Below are 25,895 nucleotides of genomic sequence, written 5' to 3'. Positions count from 1 at the left end.
GCCTGTTGTCTTCTACTTTAAACAGTCAGAAGGAAAAGAGATGAAAAGAAATTATAAAAAATTATGAAAAATAACAATGTTTACTCTCAGATGGTACCTTCACTCCTGTCTTACTACTACTGCTTGAATTTAAGCAATGAAATTAAAAGTGCTGTGTCTTAAAAAGATAACCACAGAGTTAACATATAACCCCACATTTCCACTGCTAGCTTTAGATCCAAAAGAATTGAAATCTGGTGTTCAAACAATAGTATATTACACACATGATCACAGGAGCATTCCTCCTGATGGTTAAAAGGTAGAAACAACCCAAATACTCATCAGTTAATGAATAAATAAACAAACATGAACCTGCTATAAGCATATAATGGAATGTTATTCAGCTATAAAAAAGGAGGGGTGAGCCAGGTGTGGTGGTACAGGCCTGTAATCCCAGCACTTGGGAGGCTGAGGCAGGAAGATCACTGTGAGTTCAATGCCAGCCTAGGCTACATAGTGAATTCAAGGCCACCCTGAAGTACAAAGTGTGACCCTGTCTCAAACAAATGAACAAATAAGGAGTATTGATCTGAGCTCAACATGGATGAACCTTGAAAACATTATGTTAAAATAAAGAAGCCAGACATAAAAGGCCATGTATTGTATGATTCCATGTAGATTAAATGTCCAGAATGGGCAAATCCATAGAGACATAAAATAAATGAATGTTTGCCAGAGGCTGGGAGAAATGAGGAATGAAGGTTGAGTGCTAAATGGGTAAAGGGCTTCCTTTTGCAGTGAGGAAATGTTCTGAACCAGATGGTAGTAATGGCTGCACAATATTGTGCATTTACTAAATGGCATTGAACTGTATACTTTGGGATGGGTGAAATGGTAAATTTTGTGTGAATGGTGAATTTTACAGTTAAGAAAATGAGTGTTTGTTATAGCTTGTGTCTAGATGTCCCCCTAAGCCTCATGTGGTCATAGATGGGGCTTTTCAGAGGTGGCTGGACCTAGAGTGTGTGGTGCTGGGATTAAGTGTGTGATCTTGGGATCAAGGATGTGTGATTACTAAATTAGTCTACTGATTGGTTTGGCAGAGTTCTGAGTGTGGATAATGGAAAGGCCCACCCCGGTGTGAGTGCTACCCACCCTAAGGGCGTACAGCCTAGATAAAATATAAGGGATGGAAAGGAGGCTGCCGTGGTGACTGCTTGGTGCTGCTTGTTGATTGTCACTTGCTACTTCTTCACTACTTTGCTGCTTTGCTGCCTTCTGCCTGCCATGAACTGTTTCTCCTCTGCAATGTCCCTCTGCCATGCCACTCTGCCATGGAGCCAGCCAACTATGAACTGAAACCTCTATAAACTGTGAGCTAAATAAACGTTTCCTCCTTTAACTTTGGGTGTTGGGTATTTTATCTCAGCAATGAGAAAAAGTAACTAAGACAGAGTTGTTCTGGCTTTGCTCACACTGGAGTCTGTGTCCTGTGTACTTCCTTTGCTTCACTCCAGGGCCTTTGTATGTGCTGATCCTTCTCCTGAATCTCTTCTCTTGTTTCCTTTCAATCTCAGCGTGACCCTCACTTCCTCAGAGAGGACCAAGTCCCTGCATTTTGGGTGTAGCCTACATGTAGTACCATCAACCACCCCATGGAGTGCTGGTCTTGATGATGACTATAACATTTAGATGACACATGTCTTCCTCAGAATATGACATTTATATAATAGATTTCTGGCCTACTAATCTGTAAGTTCCAAGAGGAGCCCACACACTTTTTCCTTCCTGATGTGCTCTAGCACCTACCTCAATATCTGGCACTATATGTATACATGTGTGTGTGTGTGTGTGTGTATATATATATATTTTTTTTTTTTTGGCTTTTTGAGACAGGGTCTTGCTGTGTAGTGCAGGCTGGCCTTGAACTCACTATGTAGCCCAGGCTGGCCTTAAACTCATGGCTATTCTCCTGTCTCAGCTTCACAAGTACTGAGATCACAGGCATGCACCACCACACCCAGCTCTAAGGGAATTCTAACAGCGTTACAGCCTCATCTCACATGATTTCCCCACCCCCAGCACTGGTACCATCAATCCCTCATCAGTACCACAACTCCTTGTTATAATTGCTACCATCAGACCCCACTGACAGGTCTGGGCAAGGCCAACAGAAGCCAGAGATGGCAACGAGGAGAAGTAGCCAAACTTGTAGGCCACTTAAGAGTCAAGGTAGAATTGAAGGATGAAGTCCAGATTGATGACGGGTGTTTAGGATGACAGAAGTCAAGTTCAAAGTGAAGAAATTGCCTGAGTTGGAACTGTGAATGTGAGTCAGGTCAACGCCACATGGGGTGGACTCTGCAGTAAATGCTTGTTGAGTAAATACATGAATGTATAACACTCCAGGACCTGCAGGCTAAGTGGCTGGCTCAAAACAGAAGCATAACGATGGATTCAGGAGACACGAAAGAGCACCCTCAAGGGTGGTTGGATTGGACTTGAGGGAAAGGAAGAACCACAGAATGAGCAGATCCTGCTTCCCATACTGACCAGCAGCTCTCGGAGAGGAGTGGGCTGGGGTGTGTGAGATCTCTTCTGGGCTTTCCCAGGTTAACGTGCCTCAGTTTCAGAGGCTAGAAGGCGAGACTGGGGTGAGGGGAAGCAAGGCAGAAGTGAAGGGCACAGGAAGCGTTGGTGATGAAAGGAGCAGCCAGCGAAGGATGCTGATTGGAGAGAGAGGCAAGAGGGGACACGAGATGGGGCTCTGTGCCCAAGGAAGAAAGAGGAACCAGGCCCCAGGCCACAGGCTAGTCCCAGCAAGGAAGAGGGAAAAGTGGGTGTGCACAGTGGTGAAATGTGTATGTGGGAGGACAGGAAGTTGAAGGGTTTCTGGTTTGGCCTTTTGCTTTTTTGTGAATGCAGCAGATGTGTGAGGCTGGGTGAGGCGGCACTGGAGCTGCCAAGAGATGTCTGATGTAGCTTCAGAAGAGAACAGAGAGGCTGGGAATGGGGACGGTGGAGAGGGCCTGCTGGGTGAGAGGCCAGGATGGGCACAATGACTGGCTGTTGTCTAGCAGGGCTCACAGCCCAGGGTGGACGGAAGGCAGCCAGCTCCTTGAGTTCACAGTGCCCTGGAGAGCAATGGGCAGCTAGGCAGGGGTGGCAGATGAGGAGGGATGAGAAGCCTTTGGGATTTAGAGGCCAGGAGAAGATGGTGGTAGAGCATACAGGTCTAAGGGAGTGGGACTGAGGGACAGGTGGGCAAAGATAAAGAAGTTGAACCAGAGCTGAGCCAGTGAGGAGTGTGGAAGCTTTGATAGGTGCAGGCATTTCAGGAAAGCTGAGCTCTAGGGCATGGCCTAAGGAGGCCCTGACTGAGGTGGTAAAAGGTTGGCCTCTGAACTGGGCAGAGGCTGGATGCCCACCATGCAGGAGTGCTTTGAGGGCAGCTGGAGGTAGAGAGGGAGTTCTAGAACTACCAGAGAAGGAAAGCTTGGCATTGAAACAGGAGATTAGGGTCTGGCAAAGCTGGCTGGTGAAGTAGGCATGACCTGTTAATTACAAAAATCCAAGGACACATGCACAGAATAGAAGCCCTGCGTGTGGACTTCTTCTGAGAGCTTGAGCAGGTTTTCAGTAGGATGACATCAGCCTGAGCCACGGGTGATAAAAAAGGACAGTCCACATTGAGTTTTTGCCACTGTGTTCTCTCTTGCATGGTGGCCACCCTCACGCTATAGGGTGTACTTTTTTCCTACTTTTACTTGTCCCAAATTTGCTCTGCAGAGCCAGTTTCTTTTCCTACCTTTAATAAAACTTTGCTACCATTTGTGCTTGTTTAGCACAAATGTGCTTGTTCAGGACAGAAAGAACCTAGAAACCACCTCTAAAAGGAGACTCCAGCACTCCAAACCTAGTAACACCAGGACTTGGAGCCTACAGTGGGGAGAGGGAGGAGGAGGATGGAGTGGAGCAGGAGAAACTTAGGGCCACACGAGTTCACATGTTGGGTGGTGATGGCTGCATACAAGATTTCCACAGCAGTCCTCTAAGCAGACCCCAGTGTAGGAGGGTGTGGGCCCCTCAGAAAAGGTCAGCTCTGTTGGGGTTGTGTGTCTAAGGAATCCAGGAATCCCTGGCCCTGTGGACCTTCTTCTTACTCAAGCCTCAGTTTCCCTTGCTAAGATGTAATGGGTGCACAACAGTGTGAATTTACTAAAGGTCACTGAACTGTATGCTTTGAAATGATGGAAATAGTGAATTTTCAGCTAATGAGTCTGTCCTGTGACTGTAGCAACCTCTCTCCAGGCCCATCTATTGGCCAGGCTGCAGCTGAGTAATAGCTGTACCCCCAGTCTCCCTCTGACAAGACCATTTCCGGGCTCCCCGGCTCCTCCCTGATGCCTGCAGGATGGGCCTCAGCCCTGCTCCACACACCCTCTTACACACAGACCACACCTGCCTTACTTGTGCTTCTCCCAGCCAATCCTGCCCTCTCCTTTCCCCAGGCAGCGTGCAGGTGGCTGCTTCCTCCTGAAAGTCATTCTCCAGCCTCTGGCCTGCTCCTGACACCCACCTACTCTTCTTTCAGGAAAACTGCCCCTTCTGGGTGTTCCTAGAGTACTCTCCTCTTCCCTGTCATGGAGCTGTCACGGTACAGTGGATCCAAGCCCATGGCCATTGCCACTTTTCATGACCTCATGGCCTTTGCTCGGGATGCCACTCTAGGGTCATGGTGTGTGCGTGTGTGTGCGTGTGTGTGTGTGTGTGTGTGTGTGTGTGTTTCTAAGGAAGAGATCACGACTTTAACCAGAGGACAAGGACTTGCAGCCTCTGAGCTTGTGCCCATTTTGCCCCTCAGAGAATTCCTATTTACCATCAAAACTCAATTCAGACCTAGCTGACTTCAGACACTATCCCACCTTCTTCATTGAATTTCTCAAGCTCCTTATATTTGTCATGTTCTACTTTCCAGGATCTGCCGTCTTCACTAGAATATCAGCCCATGAGGGCAGGGCTTACAGCTATTTGAGGGCTTGCAGCTTTTCTAGAGCTGCATCAAACTATTTCCTGTAATTAGACCATTTGTCACATCTGTCACATGTTTCAGAAATTGCTGCTCTTTCGAGAAGTCTACCCGGCTTCTGACACGCACTTCTTCAGTCCAAGGTGCTTCTCTCAGCAGTCTTCATACCTCACTGTGTGAGAGGCCTAGTACTGCCTTCAAGACAGGAAGACTGGATCCTAGGTAGGAAGGATGGGCTGTTCATGGGTCACCCATTTGTCCACCCTAGGCTTGCCTAAATATCCAACCAAGTCTTCTAGGAGTTTTGCTACCAAGTTCCAAGTCCTCAGCAGACTCATAGCATGCTGTTTCCCTTCCTCCTCCTGCCTCATCTGGCTATTTCATTCCTCCAGAGGTGACTCTTAGGTTCCCTCCACACCCTTACATTGCCCAGAATGTTGCATGGAGACTGTTCAAGCTGCAACACCCCCTCCTGGGACACCCTCATTCCATAGAGCTGTCCCCTCGCCTTCCGCATTTACATGTGAGTCCCTTTTTCCAAGAAGTCCTTTCTGACCAAATCTCCCCACTCCAAACTCCCTTTCTTCCTGTTCCCATCTCTATGCGCATCCTGACTCACTCTAGGTACCCTAGGTTCAGAGGCTAGAAGTCCTGTCCTCAAATAGACCGCACCCCATGCTAGGTCCTGGACCGAAGTAGGAGCAGGGTTAGAAAACAAAAAGCTCTTGGAGGTGGCCAGGCCCACAGGAGGAGGCAGGTCCTGGGCATCAGCCAGGCCAGGTTCCAGAAAGAGCCCCTGAAACTGTGAGTGTCCCTCACCCCAGAGGACTTGTGGGTAGGGAGCCTGCTAGGGAAAAGAGGGGGTGTAGGGTTAGGGGCTGAGGTTGAGGATGGGGGTCACACTCCACAATTCTGTGATCAATCCCAGGTGACCCCGAGCTGCGAGGCTTGCCAGAGCTGGAAGGAACGTTAGAGACTGTCTCGTGGGGGCCTAGGCTGAGGCCGCATGAAGTGCGGGAGGAGCTGCTTGCTGTATCGCACCAGGCGTGCCAGGCTCTGAACAGCTCCCTGACAGGAGGCTGCAGTCCGCTAACTCAGCCATAAAGAGCCTCTGCTCTCGACTGGAATCCTAGCAACCTGGGTGGCTCTGTTTGCTCTCTGCCACAGATCTGAGTCTGCTCTGTAAGTCTTCTGGTTAACGAGAAATAGCGAAAGAAATGAATCATGACTTACACGCAGTCTGTTAGGTCGGCAGCATTTTTCAAAGCATGACATTCATGGCAGCAGCGGGGTGGGAATAAATAATAGGAGCCTCCGGCAGTGAAAAGGTAGAAAACTATTAATCACCCCAATCCTAAAAAGGATGCAGCTGAGGTCCAGAGAGATTTTCCCAGGTTGCATAATAAACTGTGGCTGGATATCAAATGTGAGCACAAGTCCCTGACTTCTGGGCCACAGTACTTTCCACTGGGTCCCCTGTCCTCTCCACCCTTCCAGGGACCACGGAGACCCCCAGGCACCCGAGTCATTTCATTTTGCATTTGTAGGTCCCTATGTCTTATGAGAGCCTGTCCTTCAAACCCCCTTTTGCTTTTCCTCTTTGGAGTCTGACTAATCTATGTGTTCAAGAGTAAGAGCTAAGAGAGTCAGTTCTTTGTAATGCCATTCATATAAAACACAAAGCTGATCTATGCAGTTATACGAGCCAAGACAGTGCTTGACCTCGGAGGAGGTAGAGATGCCGGGGAACAAGACTGGAAGGGGTGCTGGACATGTTCTCTTTCTTTTTTTTGGTACCAGGGATCAAACTCGGGTCCTTGCGCTTGCGCAGCAGGTGGCAAAACCACTGAGCTAAATCCCTGGCCCATGTTCTCTTTCTTGATTGGGGTTCTGGTTACACAGGTGTGTTCCATAGGGAAAATCTGGTTGCACTAATCATATGTGCATTTTAATGTTTGTATACTTCAATTAGAAATTTAAATTCTGCACTGGACGTGGTGGCACACACCTGTAATCCCAGCACTGTGGGAGACCGAGGCAGGAGGATCACAAATTTGAGCTGAGCTTGGACAACATAGTGATTTAGTGAGGCCCTGTCTCAAAAAATAGAAAAGGCTGGAGATGTAGTTCAGTGAAAAGGCCCTGGGTTCAACCACCAGTACCACCAAAAAAGAAAAAAATTAAAATCTACCTTTTCTGTACTACCCAGGGAGAGGTCCATAGGGTGTTTTTCTTGATTCCTATAGTAATTTAAAGGGAAACTTTCACATATCTGGAGCCCTTGATGGCCTGCAAATAAAAGAGGAGAATATTCTCAAACTCTGTGCAGCAGGAACCCACTTAATGTGGCACCAACCTTGACTTCCATATAGAACTGTATATATACAAAGGGAAAAGTGGCTGGGCATGGTTATGCACACCTGTAATCCCAGGACTCAGGAGGCTGAGGCAGGAGAATTGCTGCAAGTTCAAGGCCAGCCTGGACTACATATGGAGACCCTGGGTCAAAAAACAAATGTTATCTGAAAAGTGATGACATATACATCATAATCTGAAGAGGACATTCGAGGAGCTCCCACTGGCAGCTTGTGCCAGTGTTGCTACTGAAAACCCTGCTGATGTCAGTATCATATCCTCCAGGAATTCTGGCTGTGCTGAAGTTTGTTGCTGCCACTGGAACCATTCCTATTGTTGGCTGCTCCTGGAACCTTCACTAGCCAGATCCAAGCAGCCTTCTGGGAGACTCACTTCCAGTGGACACTGATTACAGGGCTGACCACCAGCCTCTCCCAGAGGCACCTTATGTCATCCTGCCTACCATCACTCTGGGTGGCATAGATTCTCTTCTGTGCTATGCAGACATTGACATCCCGTGCAACAAGGGGACTCGCTCCATGGGTCTATGTGTGGATGCTGCTGGGGAAGCTCTGTTCTTGTGTGGCGGCATCTCCCGAGAACACCCATAGGAGGGCATGACTGACACCTAGTTCCATAGAGATCTTGAAGAGATTGAAAAGGAAGAGCAGGATGCTGCTAAAAAGGTTGTGACCAAGGAGGGATTTCAGGTCTAATGGACTACACCAGCTCCTAAGTTCACTGTTATTCAACCTGAGATCGCAGACAGGTCTGAAGACACACAGGTGTCCTCAGTGCCCAGCTGACCACTGCAGACTGGTCTGCAGCCCCACTTCACAGGCCACTGAATGGGTAGGAGCAACCTCTGAGTGGTCTTATACTGTTCTGCAGACATTTAAGCAAAATGGAAATGAGATTGATGGAAAATAAAGGAGCAGTTTCTAAAATTTTTTTTTTAATTCTAAGTTTAAGCAATCGATAAAGACTTGTCTTTATTGATGAAAGAAAGCCCGCTGGGGCTGTTGCTCAGCAAAGCACTCAATATGAGATGGAGTTACATCAGAGTAAGCAGTCTGCCATGCGGGGGAGACTCCCCTGCACCCCCAGCTTGATCATTCAGCCAAAGGCCCCAGTGGGGCAGATGGAAAATTCTGCATGGGGAAACATCCAAGCTTCATCAACACCAGTAAGCTCTGGCTCGGTTCACAAGGGGCCTCCTGGGAAATGCACCACAGTGAGATTTTAGTACATAAGGACAGAGTGACAGGGAGACAACAGGCACTGATGAGAGGAAAGGCAGGGAGTGGTACATGTTCGATGCCCTCCTGAAGAAAGAACAGTTAGAAGAGAGGACAGTGGGCCTGTGAGCTGTGGGCTGGCTCAGGTGGATGCGATGACATCTTTCAGACAGCATCGGACTGGGCCAGATCTTGGGAGACGAGTGTATCTGCTACATGAGCGCGCACTGGTACCTGTATTTCTGTGAATGTGCCTCTATTCCTGACGTTTCTTCTTCCTGGAGCACCCTGTCCACTGCCCTGGAAGCCTCCAGTCCTTGTCTGAAAAAATCCGAGGTGTGCTTCAGGGATTGGTTCAAATGTGTGAGGTGACTCCTCCTTGCCGAACAAAGCCCCCACCCCAGGCCCACTGCGTGACCTAGCACCGGCCCCTGACTCATAAGAGTGCTGTGTATGGTCTCCTCTTGTGGACTGTGCTCTCTTCAAGGGCAGGGCCTCTGTGTTCACTGTCCGCTCAGGACTGTATGAGGGACAAATATCCACATATAGACCTGGGAGAATGTATTAGAAGTGACTGGGACCTATGTCTCTAAACAAAGAAAATCATTAGCAGATTACTTGTGAGTCCTGTTTGGACTGTTAATTTGAAGGCTATTAATCTTTAATCTTAAGGAAGATCCAATGCTTTGATAAGAAATGCCATTGTGTTACAGTATTGATTAAGGCAGGGCCCAGCTGTGCAATGACTGAATGAGCAATTCATACATAATTCCTCCATGTTTTTATCTTATTGACAAGCATTATAATGACTATAATAAACTAAGGAAACCTTAGGTGAAATAACGCATGATTATGTTTGTCAACAGAGGTGTAACCATGAATTTAATGAATGCATTTCCCAAGTCCTTCTTTGTTAAGGATGTTTGTGCAGATTCTTATCAGAATATGAACTGTGTGAATGACTCAACAGCATTCATTTATTTATCCATTCATTCATTCTGCATATCCTCAGCCCCACCATAGTCCTGGGCACCATGCCAGGGGCCATGGGAAGACCGTCCAAGTGAGTATAACACAATCCCTGCCCCTGAGAGCATCTTCCAGTGAGATCAGGGATTCCAGCATCCTCATTTGAATATAAGACCCTGTCTGAGAAGTACTGATTTGAGTCATCCAGAGGAAGGAAGAGTCCAAACGCAGAATCTGGGGAAAGATCCCCAGAGGAGACAGGGGAATGACTTGGAATGGTTAGAATGAGTTGAATATGTAGGATCTTGTTAATAGTAATATGTTTTCTTCCTTCTATGAAAGTAATTCATACTTCAGAATGGCCCCAAAGCTCTTGAAAAAGAACAAGTCATAGGAATTTAAAATTTATGGCATGGCCGGAGATTTAGCTCAGTGGCACCAGGCCTGCCTCACAAGTGCAGGGTCCTGAGTTCAATCCCCAGTATCAAAAAAAAAAAAAAAGAAAGAAAAGCTTACTGAAAAACTTTGTGAAATTGGGAAATAATATCCTCTTCAACAAATGATGTAGGGCATGAATATTTACATGCAAAAGAATGAATTTGAACCACTAAACAAAATTTAGCCTAATGTGATCAAAGACCTAAGTATGAGTCAAAACCCTCAGAAGAAAACATAAAGGTAAGTTTGGTCTTCGAGTATGTACTTTAGACATCTAAAGCATAAACTAAAAAAAGGAAATTAGATTTCACCAAAATTAAAATCTTTTAAGGGCTGGGGATGGTAGAGTGGTTGGCTGACATGTGTGAGGGCCTAGGTTCAATCCCCAGTACTGTTAAACAAAAACCTCAGTATGCTAGGGCCAGGGACTTGGCTCAGTGGTGCTGCCACCTGCCTCGCAGGCGCAAGGTCCAGAATTCGATCACCAATACCAAAAAAAAAAGAGGTACTCCAAAAACTTTATGCTTCAGAGGACACCACCAGAAAATGAAAAATAAAAGCAAAAACAACAATCCATGGAATGACAGACAATATTTGCAAACCATATAACTGATATTCAAAGTATACGAAGTACATACAAGGTATTCAAAAGTATACAAAGTCCTCTTACAACTCAACAACAAAAAGGATAAATATTCCTATTTTGAGATGGGCAGAGAATTTGAACAGACATTTCTCTAAAAATATGTGCACAACCAGGCACAGTGGTGCTTGCCTGCCTCAGGAGGCTGAGGCAGGAGGAACGTAAATTCCTGGCCAGCCTGGGTAACTTAATGAGACCTCTCAAAATTAAAAAAAATTTAACTAGTAGTTCATGCTGACCTTGAACTCACTATGTAGCCCAGACTGACCTCAACCACACAGTGATCCTCCTGTTTCAGCCTCCAAAGTGCTAAAATTACAGACGTGTGTCCCCACACCCAGTTCAAAATAAAATTTTTTTGTGTGGTACTGGGGATAGAACTTGGGTCCTTGAGCTTGTAGGGCAGGCGGTGGAACCACTGAGCTAAATCCCCAAGCCTTAAAATAAAATTTTAAAAAGAGCTGGGGGTATAGCTTAGTTGTAGAACACTAGAACACTTACCTACATGCTTGAGGCCCTAGGTTCAATCCCTAGTATTGCAAAAAAAGTATATATATACAAAATTATATATATATAATAAATTATATAATTAAATATAATATACTATATATAATATATAATTAGATATAATTTATATTTATGTATTTGTTTATATAATATATAAATATATATATTGTATTTATATATAATTTATTTTTGTATATATACATATACATATATATATATACACACAAAAAGTCCAGTAAGCACATGAAAGCATGCTTAACACCATTAGTCATTGGAAAATGCAAATCAAAACCACAATGGGCTATTACTTCATACCCACTGGGATGGCTACAATATAAAGTAGGCAATAGCAAGTATTGACAAGGACATAGAAAAATTGTAACCCTCATACGTTGCTGGTGGGAATGTAAAGCAGTGCATTCACTGTGAAAAAGAGTGGCTGTTTCTTAGCAAATCAAAACAGAATTACCATATAATCAAGCACTTCTGCTCCTAGCAATATACCCTAAAAGAACTGCAAACAGGAACCCAAGCAGGAACATGTATCCCAGTAATTGTGGTTCATAGTTGACTCACAAGAGCCAAAGGCAGAAGCAGAGTCCACCCAGAGTCCACCAACAAATGAGTAGGTAGATGCAGTGCCAACCGTACAGTGGAATATTTAGTCTTAAAAAGGAAAGAAATTCTGACATTTGCTACAGCACAGATGAACCTTGACGACAACATGCCAAGTAAAATAAGAGAATCGCAAAAGGCTGCCTGTTGTACGATTCCATCTTTATGAAATATCCTGAGTAGGAAAATCCACAGAGATAGTAAATAGGGTAGAAATTGCCAGGAGCCAGGGAAAGGGAGACTAGGGAGTGACTGCTGATAGGTATGGAATTCTTTTTAAGGGTAATAAAAATCTTCTGGAATTAGATAGTGGTGATGGTTGTTCAGCTTTGTGGGTACGCCAAAATGCACTGAATTGTATGCCTTTTTTTGAGACAGCATTTCACTATGTAACCCAGGCTCATGATCCTCCTGCCTCAGCCTCCCTAAAATGGACATTACTTTAAAGGATGAATTTTATGATATATGAATTAAGTCTTATTAAAAAGGGTAATTCATTGCTATCGTGTTCAATTTGGAAACAAGTACTTGGAAAAAAAAAAAGAAGAAGCGGAAGCACTCCTCATACTCCTATCTGGAGGATGTTACTGGTGGGAGAGAGGATGTGGCAAGCATGTGAGGGGCAGGACGTGCAGACCTGCGGAGGGCCTGAGGGCCAGGGTTGCCCCCGTGCAGGACGAGGAGGAACTGGAAAAATTCTGGGCAGTCCAGCTGGCGTTGTTAAGAAGCCATCACCGTGAGAATGTGAGCAAGGCACAGTCCTTGCCCTGGTCAAGTTAGGACTTGATGTATAATAAATCTGTCCAAAAATGAAGCTGCCTCCTTAGTAGAGTGAGTAATAGTTAACATTTATTAATGCTTTCTGTGTGTCACGTGTCAGGGGCTTAGGATGACTGCCCTGAGGATCTTCTGAACGACCCTGGGTGGTAGTTACCAGCCTCAAGGCTCCTGAGATAGGTTAGCAACTAGCCCAGGGCTCCTGGTGTGGAAGTGCAGCTTCCGCCAATAAGCTGCTGGCTTCCAAAGTGCATGTCACAGCTGCCTTTGTCACCACAGGCACAAGGTACCTGCTCACCTCCTCGACCGTGGGATAACTGTGAGGCAGGCATGGGGCTGGGTGCTGGGGACATGGTAGTGACTAAGGCAGGGCCCACCCTGCAGCCGTGCATAGAACTGAGGTGGAAAGTAGAGATGGACGTCATCCTCACTGCACAAACGAAACAAAACACTGATGCTTGGAAGGCTTGGAGGCATTTCTGAATTTTACCCATGATAAAGGGTGTCAGAGCTATAGAATAGCATCTAACATGGTGAAACTCCATAATGTCAGCTGCTGCTATAACTTCTAAGGTTGCATAACTTAGAAACTTCAATGTTTCTTCTCAGAAAGGCGTAGGCAGAGGACAGCCCCACTGGGCAGCAGTCAGCCCGGTTCTGTGGGTCCTGAAGCTTGTACAGTTTGAGGAGTGCTCCTTAAGAAGCAGACTACAGCCAGACATGGTGGCACACACCTGTAATTCCAGCTGCTCAGGAGGCTGAGGCAGAAGTATCAAGAGCGCAAGGTCAGCCTGGGAAACTTACCAAGACCTTGTCTCAAAATAAAAAATAAAAGGGGCTGGGGATGTAGCCTAGTGGTAGAGCACCTCTAGGTTCCATACCAGGTACCACTAAAAAACGGACACTTTGGGCTGGGGATTTAGCTCAGTGGTTCCGCCACCTGCCTCGCAAGTGCAAGGTCCCGAGTTCGATCTCCGGTACCAAAAAAAAAATTTTTTTTTTCATTAGTATATGTTTGTGATGCACAGTAAATACTTTCTTTGGGAATTGGCACACATACACATCTCATCTTGATCTTTCTTTCTTCCCCTTCCTCTCCCTTTCCTCCTATCTTCCTCTACCCCCAGATCCCCCATCCAATTCCACAGTCTTCCCCTGTATCCTGTCATCTATTCTTTATTTTCTTCTTTGAGTTACTTATTCTCTGGTAGACTATGGACGTCTGTCACGGAGGGTACAGCCTGGCTGGAATCTGGCGTCCACTCTCAGGACTAACACCAGGCAGGCCCCAGGCCAACAAGTATCCACAGCTCTCACCCCCTGTCCGGAAGCAAAATGCTGCAGAATCCCAGCGCAGGGAAGGTCTTTGGGTCACACTCCTGCCACAAGGGAGACAAATGCTGCTTCCAGGGCAGAGAACAGGAGGGATCTGAGAGCAGAACTGATCATCAGGAGGCTATGAGGGACAAAGTGTGTGCGCTTGCAGTCCCTGCTCCTTGGGAGGCTGAGGGGGGAGGATCCCCAGAGCCCAGAAATTTGAGACCAGCCTAGACAACATAATGAGACCCCCGTCTCAAAAAATAAATTAATTAAAATAAAATAACAAGACTAACTCACCATCCAAACCTTCTTCCCAGAGCTCATGAATGTCACATACTCTTCCCAGAAATGTCACATGTCCATATTCTTCTCTACATGTTCCAATTCACCACATAGTTTGTATTCATGAATTAGTGCAGTGTTCACAAAAGTTGCGTGTAGCAAATGAGGGATGTTTTATAAAATAAATCCTTAGCCAAGCATGGTGGCAGGTACCTGTAATTCCAGCACTCAAGAGGCTGAGGCAGGAAGACTGAGCTATATAGTGAGTTCAAGACCAGTCTGGACTACACAGCGAGACCCTGTTTCAAAAAAATCAAATCAATAAATAATTAGAGTGTAAAGGCATTCTGATCTCAAAAAGTTTGAGAAGTGCTGTTCTACAGATCTAGCTATTGCTTTAAGAAATTTTCATGATATAAATGATAGCAATTTATAGGATGAAATAAAAATATTTTTATAATCATTTTTGTGACAGCAATAATTTATCACATGCATCCATTATTTTGTTTGTATGTGATACATAAAATCCATCATTTAGTTCTGCATTCAAGTTTTGCTTCCAGAATTATATTGACAATAAATTGAAATTGATTAAAAAACTAAGGGCTACAATGACTCAAGAAATGGTGTCTAATTTGGCTTGACTGTAACTAGAATACAAATCATGTAAAACTCTTGATTATAATTATATAATTAGTGGCTTTGTTATGACAAAGGCAGGAAAAATAAATTTTCTTGAATAAGCAAACATGTAATAGTTTATGAATTATGTATGAATTATGAATGTGTTTATTACTCTAACTGATCCTTGAAGCTCATCATATGCAATAATAACTACATTTAGTCTTTTGATGTTTGATCACCTTTCAGGTATATAAAAAACCTAGCTTCATTCATTTTCCAGTTTTGTCATTATGAAAGTGTATTATCAGCCAGGCGTGGTTGTGCACACCTGTAGTCCCAGCACTCGGGATGCTGAGGCATTAGGATTGGTGCGAGTTCAAGGCCAGCCTGAGCTACATAGTGAATTCAAGGTCAGTCTGAACTACATAGTAAGACCCTGTCTCAAAATACAAAAAAAAAAAAAAAAAGGTAGTAAGATAGGATATATTTTATTTAACACTTTGTCAGCATGATTGCTAACTTTTCAATATTTGGTCACATGGTATGAGAGCTTGTCTGGGTCCTGCAGGAATTAAGGCTGGGCCTGGTATTATACATGGGGTCACTAACTTTCACAGAAGTGGGCAAGAGATTCCAGAATGTTCAGATCCTACATAGGCCACTTCTTACTCAAGCTATTAGTCCTGTCACCAAGAGAGAGGAAGTTGTGGATCCATACTACATCTTGAATCTTGAATCTTGAAGGGTGGTCATTGCCTTTTCCATGGCCCTAGAATTTCCTGAAGAAGGTGGAAAGTCACCATCTGGGTACATGGGAACCCCAGTGGAGAATATAGAGCAGGCGAACACTTTACATGTGATAAGAGCAGGGCAGGAGCCCACTGTGGGACTGCTCATCCCGACCCACAACATCACCATGTAGCTTGCCAAGACCAATGCGAGGTCCTGGTTGAGAAGGGCAAATCACCACACTCAGCCCGTCCTTGGGGTGGCCAGCCCAGCTCCCTGCAGGAGGCTAATGTCTTGGGCTGCGACGCTCAGGGGAGCTCCAGGCCGGAGGTTCTACGTGGCTTGGCAGGTGTGGCTCGTGAAGTTTGGCTTGCCCAGTTAGTTTCCCAGCCCAGGCCATGCTAAGGAAATCCAGGTTAGGGGCTTTGCTCAGACCTTGGCTCTCTTTCTAGGGCTGGCTAGGGAAGGGGAAAGGCAGAGAGTTGGGGTGGAAGGGGGAGGGTGGCAGCCGGTGGGAAGCCAGCTCAGTGTCTGGGGTTGCAGAAAGCGGCAGGCGGAGGAAGCCCTGGCCCCCTTGCTTGACCTGACAAGGCCCCCGGTCTGCCTCAGTCTCCCTCCCAGCCAAGAACGGAGGTTGGAAAAGCAGGGGAAAGAGTGATCGTGTCAACCTTTGCTGTCCTCTTTGCTTGACCAGGAGTTTGCAACACACATCAGTTGAGGGTTACAAGGACCGAGCCCTTCCTCCTCCTCCTTCTCCTCACCAGCCTCCGGCAGTGGGGAGCCCGCACGGGGTGCTGCCCTGGGGTCAACAGGTGATGCCAGTCTCTAACCTCCAGGTATCTCAGGGTCAGGAGGCTTGGAGAACATAGGTGCCAGTCCCCACCCAGCATGAAACTCAAAAATACCTGGGAACTGACTGGACCAGACAAGACAGCCGAGGAGGGAGGGAAGAGACAGAGGCATAGTGACTGTGCTGGGCCCAGCCCTCGGAGTCCTGGGTGATGGAGGCGCTGGGGTGCGGGGGAGTGAGGCCAAAGGCTCAGGCTATGCCTTGGTGTTAAGTGAGTTCTTATGAATGCCAACTCCTGATGAGACCTTGTTCCAGTAAAATTGTCCCATCCCTCATAGCATTTACAGTGTTTTCAACCAATATACACTCTCTGAACACCTACTGCCTACCTGGTGCGGAGCTGGTCACTGGGGTCTCAGGGATGAAAATAATTCTAAGGAGCTTGCAGTAGAGGTGAAAGTCGCCTGTGCACACAGATTAAATACTAATCACAGATTGGAGTAAATCATGTAACTTCCAGATTACTTGAGTTTTCTCCTCTGTAAAGTAAGCAGGGGTTGACTGTCTCTAACTTATACCCTACTTGCTTCCAAAAGATTTTGAAATAGTGTCAAAAACATATTTAAAGTTTTAGGGCCAGGGATTTAGCTCAGTGGTTCTGCCACCTGCCTTGAAAGCGTAAGGACCCGAGTTCAATCCCTGGTACCAAAAAAAACCCCAAACATATTTAAAGTAAATTTGTTAAACTAGAATTAGAAAACTAAAAAACCAAGTGGAAGGAGAGAAACTAATTGAAAGGGAGAGGAGAAAAAGCAAAAGAGAGAAAGATGTTAAATTAGGTTGAGAAATCAAATGCCATCTTCCCTTATGTTGTTACTGAGCCACCGAGGATAAAAGCAGAACAGAATGGCCTCTATAACTACCACTGTGTGGTGAAATAAGACACATCAGGTCTTCAGGAAAGAGAAAATTTTCCTGAAATAAATACTAAAGATCATTTATTTTGTTGGTCCTTTTTTTGGTACTAGGGATCGAACTCAGGACCTCGTGCTTGCCAGGCAGGGGCTGTGCCGCTGAGCTAAATCCCCAGCCCTTCTTGGGCTTTCTTTAGAGGAGTAACAGATCACAGTAGTAACATAGTAGACAATACCTTTATTGGTAGCTTTTCTAGGACAAAAAAATGCAAGGTTTTTTTATGTAGTCTTTTCTTCTGTCAACCGTCAATAGATGCCAAGGATAAAATGCTGAAGTAGAGCTTGCTGAGTGGGGATGTACCTCAGTGGTAAAGCACTTACCTAGCATGAGGTTCAATCCTCAGTACTTAAAAGGTTTTTTTGTTTGTTTGGTTGGTTTTGGTACCGGGGATCAAACTCGGGTCCTTGTGCTTGTGAGGCAAGCAGCAGAACCACTGAGCTAAATCCCCGGCCCGCTTAAAAGTTTTTTAAACTTTAAAAAGTTTAAAATGGAACTTGTAGAAGGCATTTTGGTCTGGAGAGCTAAGTTAATGTGTGATTCAGATGTATACTTTTCTGGTGACATAAACTGATACTAGGATAGAACTCAAAATATGCAAGGAAGTTATATAACTAGGTTGTTTCTCCCACACCATCACCATCCCTGGGTATATGCCAAATAGAGAGGTGAAAAGGTGATGTCTAGATTCCAGTTTTTTATTTTGCATTTCTTGAATTTTAAATGATGCCAAACATCTTTATGTTTACTGGCCATTCATATTTTTTTCAAACTACTTGTGTATATTCTTTGACTATTTTTTAAAACTACATCAATGTCCTCAGCTAGATGACAGTACCTCAAAAGGTTAGTTATTGTGACAATTAAGTGAAACAGTCTATGTACTAAAATGGTGTCTAGCAATTAGTAAATGATCTTTAAGTATCAGCAATTATAATGATTAGTATTTTTTCTTATTTGTTACTATGAGTTTCCTGTAAATGTGTTTTCTCAGTTATTAGAATTTGTGTGTGTGTGTGTGTGTGTGTGTGTGTGTGTGTGTGATATCAGAGATGAAAACCAAGGCCTCACACACGCTAGGCAAGCTCTCTACCACTGATCAATGCTCCTGGCCCCTTGAAAAAACATTTAGATGGTAGTTTCCATATAAAAGTTTTCCCAAAGAAAGATTATGTGGTCTACTACTTAAGGCCCAAAGGCCTGGGAACCAACTGCCTGCCATGCCAAGAGACCCTGGCCCTTGCAGAAGAGGGTGAGGCATCAAAGATGCTTCTGATTGAGGGACATTGGGTAGGTGGCTCTGGTCTTGAGAAAGCCAGCCCCTTGTGAACACTATCTTTAGGGCCCCAAGTCCACCAGAAGGAGGAAGGCCTGGGTGGGACTGCAAAGCCCTGCTCCAAGGGTAGGATGAGACTGAAAGCATACACACACACACACACACACACACACACACACCATCCTACAATGCAGACACACAAAGGAAGGACAAAATTAGGTTCTGAGGTGAGACAAACCTGGATTCAAATCTGCTCCACTACTTAACCTGGGGGACTTTGACAAGGCACTTAACTTCCAGAGTGTTCTAGAGAATGAACTTGGCAGGATTTTTTGACAACTCAATGAGTCCTACCTATCTAATGCAGTGCCTAGGACACATTAGGAGGCCACTTTGGGATCCCCCACTTTAGTGGTGGTACACCTACGGCATGCTGCAGGCTGTTTGTATCATCGAAAGCTCTAAAAGTTTGGCCATCACTGCCCCATGTTCACTCCTGCTCCTGCCTCAATGTCCCAAATGTCTGGGTCTTTGAATAGGTCACAGGATCTTGACTTCAGGGTCAGACCAACCCACACTGTCATCTCAATCATGTGGCTCTGTCAACTTACCTTCACAGAGCACCTGGCACAGTGCTTGGCCACACTGGGCACATGGCAAGTGATATAATACCACCATCAGTGCATCCAGTGAGGACAGGATGTTCAGACCTGGAGGGAAGAAGGCCTGTGTCTGAAGGATGCATGGGCAAATAAAGGTTTAACACAATCATGAGCTAAGGATTCCACATCCCCAGCAGGAGTCTTATCACCAACTCTTGTTCAATTCCTGAAGGCAGCCTTCGAAGAGCCCTTTCCTGACTCTCAGCCCTGTCATCCCCAGCCAATCAATAAGCTGCCATCAATAAGGTTGGCAGGCAAAATCTAGGACACACAATTCAATTTGAATTTTAGCTATACAAAGAATGCTCTTTAAATATATGTTTCAAATATTGCATAGGGAAAACTTGTCCATAAAAAAACTGTAATTTGTCTGAAATTCATGTTTAATGCATGTCTTGTATTTTTATTTGCTAAAGTTGCAACCCTAACCACCGACCACCCATCACAATGAAAGCTCCCCTTTGGGGAGCAGTTACATGGCCATGACCTCAGCTGGGCAAGGCCTTTGCAGGATCCACTAGCTGGTGTGATCCTCAGGGAGGGGATGTGTAACAGGGCACCGCTGAGGGGACAGTGCTCTTTGAAAGTGGGTGGAAGTATTGCCCTGGGCACCTCACCCAACGATATCATCATCATCACCCCTATTTAACATGCAGGGAAACTGAAGTGCACTCATTTCACAAATGTGCATTGAACCAGTGCTTTGAAAAGACTGAGAAGGGAGGTTAACTGAATTGGGTCCCTCCGCTGATAGTGACCTCACAGTGTGCATGGTGGGAGGGAGTCCACATATCCCCCGAATGCCAGTGCTGGAGAATCCCAAACAATATATTGTATGTCCATTAGAATGTTCTGGGTATGTGTTTGTCTCCTTCTCTACCCAGCTCCACTCCTCCCATCTCACCCCAGCAGAGAATCCCACAGGGGAAGGGTGGTCTTGTTCACTTTGAGATTCCCAGGAAGGATCTCAGAGAGGGTGCCCTGTTACAGGGAAAGTTGTGGCTGGGGTCCCCTCTTTCCTGGATGCTATTAAGCCACTGCTTCCCTGGGTCAATAGGGATGACAATGGCCACACACTCTCTGGCTTCCCTGCTCCCCTTCCTCCATATCCCAAATACCTGAAGCCTCTGGAAGGAATCAGGAGAGGCAGGGTAGATGCTTGGGTGGGTCAGAGGACTAGGAGAGGCGAAAGACACTGTGGCCCAAGGAGGTGAAATGCATACCAATACAAATGACATTGTTTTAGCATCCACAATTCTGGCATTTACTAGATGGGGTGAGTCATTATAGGTGAGTAGGGGAGAGATCAGGGCATGGACAGGCTCAGGGTCAAGGTCAGGGCCAATATACTCAGGGCAGTGCCGAACATGTCTTAGACCCTAGCGCGTAGAAGAATCATTCTATGGCTGTCCCCTTGTCATCTACCCCAGTGCTGGACTGCTTGGTTCCAGCCCCTCTGGCCACCTTGCACACATGCTCCTCCATCAGGACCCCCATCCTTGCCCTTGACAGCTTGGAACACTCTCCCCGCACATTCACTCAGTTACTGCCTCCCCTCCCTCCGGTGCCCTTCTCAGTGAGGCCAGCCCTTCCCATTCACCTGTGTCCGAGAATTGTCCCTACCCTGCACTCCCCATCACCTTGCCTGAACTCTTTCCTCTTTCCGAAGCACCTCGGGAACTTTGTTGATTTATCTTGTTTGTTCACTGATCATATTCCAAGTCTGCAGAATTTCACCTGGCACAGTGGATGCTCAATAAACACATGTCACGTTGAACTCATTGAACTGAATTTGGAAGGACCTTGGTAATCTCGCTATTTTTAATCAGGAGTGCTTGCAGAGTTTCCTGAGGAGCTTGTTAGGACAGGCCACCCAGAATCCCTTCCCTAGACCTCCCGAGTCAGCATGTGAAGCTTCCTCAGCTTCAGATACTAAAACCTTTCTCTGCTACAGTTCCCTGACCTGTTCAAGGTCACAGTGTAGTTAGGAGCTGAGCCAGCACTCCTGTGGTTCTCTCCAGCTAGAGCTCTTCAGGCAGATGTGGGGATACCTCCTGGTCCAGCGTGGGGAACTCCCAGCCCAAAAGATCAGTTATTAGAGCTACTGCCTGGTGCTATCATTCTCTGTCTAGTTTTTTTCTAGCCCCAGTTCTATAGCTCCATAGTTAGAGCTCAATGAATGCTCCCTCTTTTTTACTGTCATAGTCTTGGTGGCCAGATTGCCCTAGTACCAGTGCCTGGTTTGCATTCATCTCCTTCTCTCCAAGGAGGCCCAGCAGGAGCAGGGCTGGAAAAATCAAAACCGCAGGATGCTCCTGCCTCTTTCACAGTGCCCTGAATTTTGGAGCAATGTTTTTTGGCTGCAACTATTGTTTATTGCTCTGTGCCTGAGCAAGTCTCACGACTATCTAGTCCCTTGCTCTCTTTCTTCCTCTTCTTTTTTTTTCTTTTCTATTTTGAGACAGGTTCTCTCTATGTAGCCCAGGTTGGCCTTGAACTCCCAATGATCCCTCTGCCTCAGCCTCTTGAGTGCTGGGATTACAGACATGTGCCACTGCACCTGGCTGTGCATCTGTTTCTAACTATAAAATAGAGTGGACTTGAGCATTCCTCCTGATGATGTATCTCAGAAAGTTCCTTCTAAACCACAGCTCATCATGCAAACCTAAGCCACACTGTCTTACTTGCTGTCCACTTACTTGCTGTCTACCCAAGGACAAAGCTCCAGGTCCTTAGCCCGAAACCCAAGGTTCTTCCTTCTTGGCCCCAGCCCCCACCCCCTCCCCACACCTACTGCCACGCCTCTGCCTACACCTTTCACTGCAGCCACAGAGTTAGTCACCACTATTAATCTCATAACATTTCACACCTCACATCTCTGCACAGACCATTTCCTCTGCAGGGAAGGCCTCCTCCCCTGTGCCCAGAGCATTCCTCCTCAGCAGTCTCTGCAGACCCTGCTTCCTTGTCTACACTTGCTGTAGAGATGGGCAGCTAGGTTAGACCCCTGCCTGCCACCTCTGGGATGAGTGACTGCAGGCAAAATTGCTTCAGCTCTCTTGTTTCAGTTCCCTCATCTGCCAAACGGAGAGGATAACGTGACCCATCTCCCAGGGGCCTCATGAGGATGAGCTCAGATGAGGAAGGTCAGGTCCTGCCAGGCATGTGGGGCGAGACTCAGGAAATGATGGCTACTGCTGCTTATCAATACCTCACACTCCCCAGGAGATCAGGCTCTCCGCCCTCAAAGACCACATGATGATTGAAGAAGCAGCAATGGGTGGCAACAGAACTCCCAAACACAAATGGGTCCTCAGCCAAGGGTCTGGGTCAGTGCAGGTGAGAGAGGAGTCTGGGGAGGAGAGCGGGTGTGGCCGCAATGGGGGGTTGCCCCCTCCCCCGCTGTGCTCCCCCTCAGCTGTCCTGCCCCATCCCTCCTTTCCTCACTGTGGTGCCTTCTACAAGCACACCGAGGCCTCTCTCATTTTGCACCCGTCGCAGGCCAGCGCCATCTCACAGGGTACTGGCAAGTGGACACCTTTACCTTCTCACATCACAGTTGACATGAGGACGGTGGCTTTGGAGCCAGACTTCCCTGGGGCCAAGTCCCTGCACGCCACTCTTGGGTGTGTAACTGTGACAAACTGCTCAACCTCTCTGGGCTCCTGCTTCTTCCTCATCTCTAAATGCAGATGAGAATGATAACTGCTACCTCATTGAGCTGACAAGAATAACTGGCATCACATCTTTAAAGCACTTAGCATAATGCTTACAGGATAGCAGGCACTCAGCAAGTGTTAGCTGTTGTAATTAACCATGTCCCTATTTGGAGGATGAGGAAATAGAAGTAACTCGACTGAGGTCTCCTAGTTTGTAAGTGACAGGGCCAGGATTTCACCCCTGGGCTATTTGTCTCCAAAGTCAGAGTCCTCTTGATTTTTTCACTGTTGCTCCCATCTTTATTACCTTCATTCCCTAAATTTAAGCCAGAAAAACATTTTAATGCTCTAACTATAATGGCAGTGGGTTAAAACATTTCAAATATATTTAAACCCATGAGTTCATGGCAAGAAATCATTGATCAAAAAATAAATAAACATAAAAATAAAAATAAATGTAAAAAAAGAAATCATTGATCAAGATGCAAGAGAACTAGCTCATTATTTAAAAACTTCAAAAGAGCAAGAAGTGTTGATTCTACCATTCCTGTATGGTGTATAACAGTCAACTCACACTAACTAAATAGTGGAGAGAGGAATTGTGTCTTAGTAAAAGTAGTTCAGCTACTAAATGGAGCAACAGTGATAAAACATCACTGCTTGGCAGCCGCAAGGAGACTGAGTCCAGGCCTTGCTCCTCAGGGCTGCTTAGGCTGCGTACTGGCGGAAGAGCACTGCACTCCTGCAGGAGGAGTCGCCCAAAGCCTGATACTCAATCCCATCACCTCACTAGGTACAGAGACCCTGTTACACTCCAGGATTGGGAAACTTCCCCAGAAAAATGACCCGGTTCCATCAACAAATAAATGTTACAGGGAGAAATAAAGGAACGTATTTTGAAAAGACTTAAGAGATTTCAATTGTTAGCAATATATGGACTTTATTTGGGCCTTGAATTTTTAAAAATTGTTTTAGAAGTAAGAAAACTGGAGAATTGGAACAGTGATATTAACAAATTATTGTTCTTTCTTGGCAATAATAGTAGTGTGACTTTTTAAAAAAGTACTCTTCTCTTAGGAATACATCCTGAAATATGTAGAGATAAAGTGGCACAGTACCTGAGATTTGCTTCAAAAGAACTCAAAGGCCAGGCACAGTGGTGCATGCCTATAATTCCAACTACTCGGGAGGACAAGGCAGGAGGATCACAAGTCTGAGCTCAGCCTCGGCAACACAGCAAGACTCTGTCTCAAAATTTAAAAAATAAGGAGTGGTCAGGCATGGTGGTGTACCCTGGGAGGCTGAGAGAGTAAGATCACAAGTTCAAGTCACTATCTTAGTGACTTAATGAGTCCCTCACTCAAAATAAAAAATAAAAAGGACTGGGACTGTAGTGCAGTGCAAAGCCCTGGGTTCCATTCCCAGTATCACAAAACAAAAACAAACAAACAGCTGGGGATATAGTTCAGTGGTAATGCACTCCTGGGTTCAATCCCTAGTAATGAAAAAAGAAAAGGAATGAAAAAGAAAACAAAGAAGGAGGAAGGAAGAAAAGAAAGAACAAAAGAAAGAAAGGAAGGAAGGAAGAAAGAAAGAAAGAAAGAAAGAAAGAAAGAAAGAAAGAAAGAAAGAAAGAAAGAAAGAAAGAAAGAAGCGAGAGAGAGACCGACCAGAGGTGTGGCAGGATCATAGATGAAACCCCACTGGCTGTGAGCTGATCACCACTGACGTGGGGCCATGAGCCATGGGGTTATTATTCTCTTCACTGTTGTAGATGTGTGAGGTTTTCCATAATGAAAAGTAAGAGAAAACTTTAATAACACAAAGTCACTTTGTCTTAGACATTGATGCCGCTCCCCAGTGAGCCTCACTTCCGCAGCTGCCAAGGGGGCTGCCCTGGTGCCACTGCTGGCCACAAGCACTCGTGTATGCCAGGCACGGTTCTAAGCACTCGTCTTGTTTTCAGCCGTTGAATCACCAAAGCATCCTTTGGGCAGAGGATTTGCATGGTGCCCATTTTGGAGGTAGGAAATGAAAGTCTAAGAAAAGTTAGTTAACTTGCCGCCCAAGGTCATACGCAGCATGTGGACAAGCCGAGACTTGAATCAGACATTCTGTGCTACAACGGGCTGCTCCTCAACATGCAGAGCTAGGCACCCACTTGTCTGAGCCACTCTGTGTCCTTCCTGCCTTCGAAGGCCCTCCCCGCTCTTGCTGCATCCCAGCCTTGCCCTCTTCAGGACCAGAAGAGGATGGCTGAGGGTGGGGACCATGGGAACATGCCAGTGGGACCCCACCTTGAGAGTCAAGGTGTGTGAGGACGGCGCTCCTGAGAGTCGATGACCCATGAACTGGGCAGGGGCCCAGGCTTGAGGTGGGGGTGGAGTGTGCCAGGCTGGGGCAGCTAAGGCTTCCTCCTCACTGGGGTGCAGGAACAGCCTTAACAACAACCCCACCCCACCCCCGGCCCTGAGTCTCGGGGAGCTGCTGCTCATCCTCCCAGCTGAGTGCATGTGGGGAGGCCCAGGCTGGCCCTCCTCAGTGCTCCTCTGGCCTCTTCCCTGTGAGCTTCCAGCTACCCACCAATACGTACGTGGGCACAGAGTTTGGCCTCCTTGCTCTCTGGGAGATTATCACCTGAAAGATTTAAGGATTAAAATCTTCAAGTACTCTAAGCCCTGGAATTACCCCAGGATTTGTCAGACCTGGCACCATCTTAGCACAGTTTTTTCTCCATTCTCTCCCCATCCTGTTTCTCACCTCATCATTAGTTGTGTGCACGTTTCCAAGGACTTACTCTACGGCAGGCACAGGACCTGGCCCTGAGGAAGCAAAGATAAATAAAGCACGTCCCTATTTCTCTCAGGTTTCTTGCAGCCTAGTTGGGAAGCAGACATGTGAACAGAGAAGCATGAGGGTGAAAGAGAACGACCTGACTCATACTCCCTTTTTCTCGGGGCCTCCTTAGGCTTAGCTATACGCCTGAATCACATCCCTCTCCATCTATGGCTTTGTCTGGACAGATCTTACT

General features: G+C 46.1%; 1 pseudogene; it reads left to right on the top strand.

The window, feature by feature from the left end:
* The first annotated feature begins 4,622 nt into the window (after positions 1–4,622).
* LOC101706582 (small ribosomal subunit protein uS2B pseudogene) lies at positions 4,623–8,199 on the top strand (annotated as a pseudogene).
* The last annotated feature ends 17,696 nt before the right edge of the window (positions 8,200–25,895 follow it).

This window comes from Heterocephalus glaber, unplaced genomic scaffold, assembly GCF_053883595.1.
Source record: "Heterocephalus glaber isolate CG9 unplaced genomic scaffold, H.glaber_assembly_v1.0 deba00001733, whole genome shotgun sequence".
Lineage (NCBI taxonomy): Eukaryota > Metazoa > Chordata > Mammalia > Rodentia > Bathyergidae > Heterocephalus > Heterocephalus glaber.
Note: the sequence above shows the minus strand (reverse complement) of the source record. Positions and strands in the feature narration are given on the sequence as shown.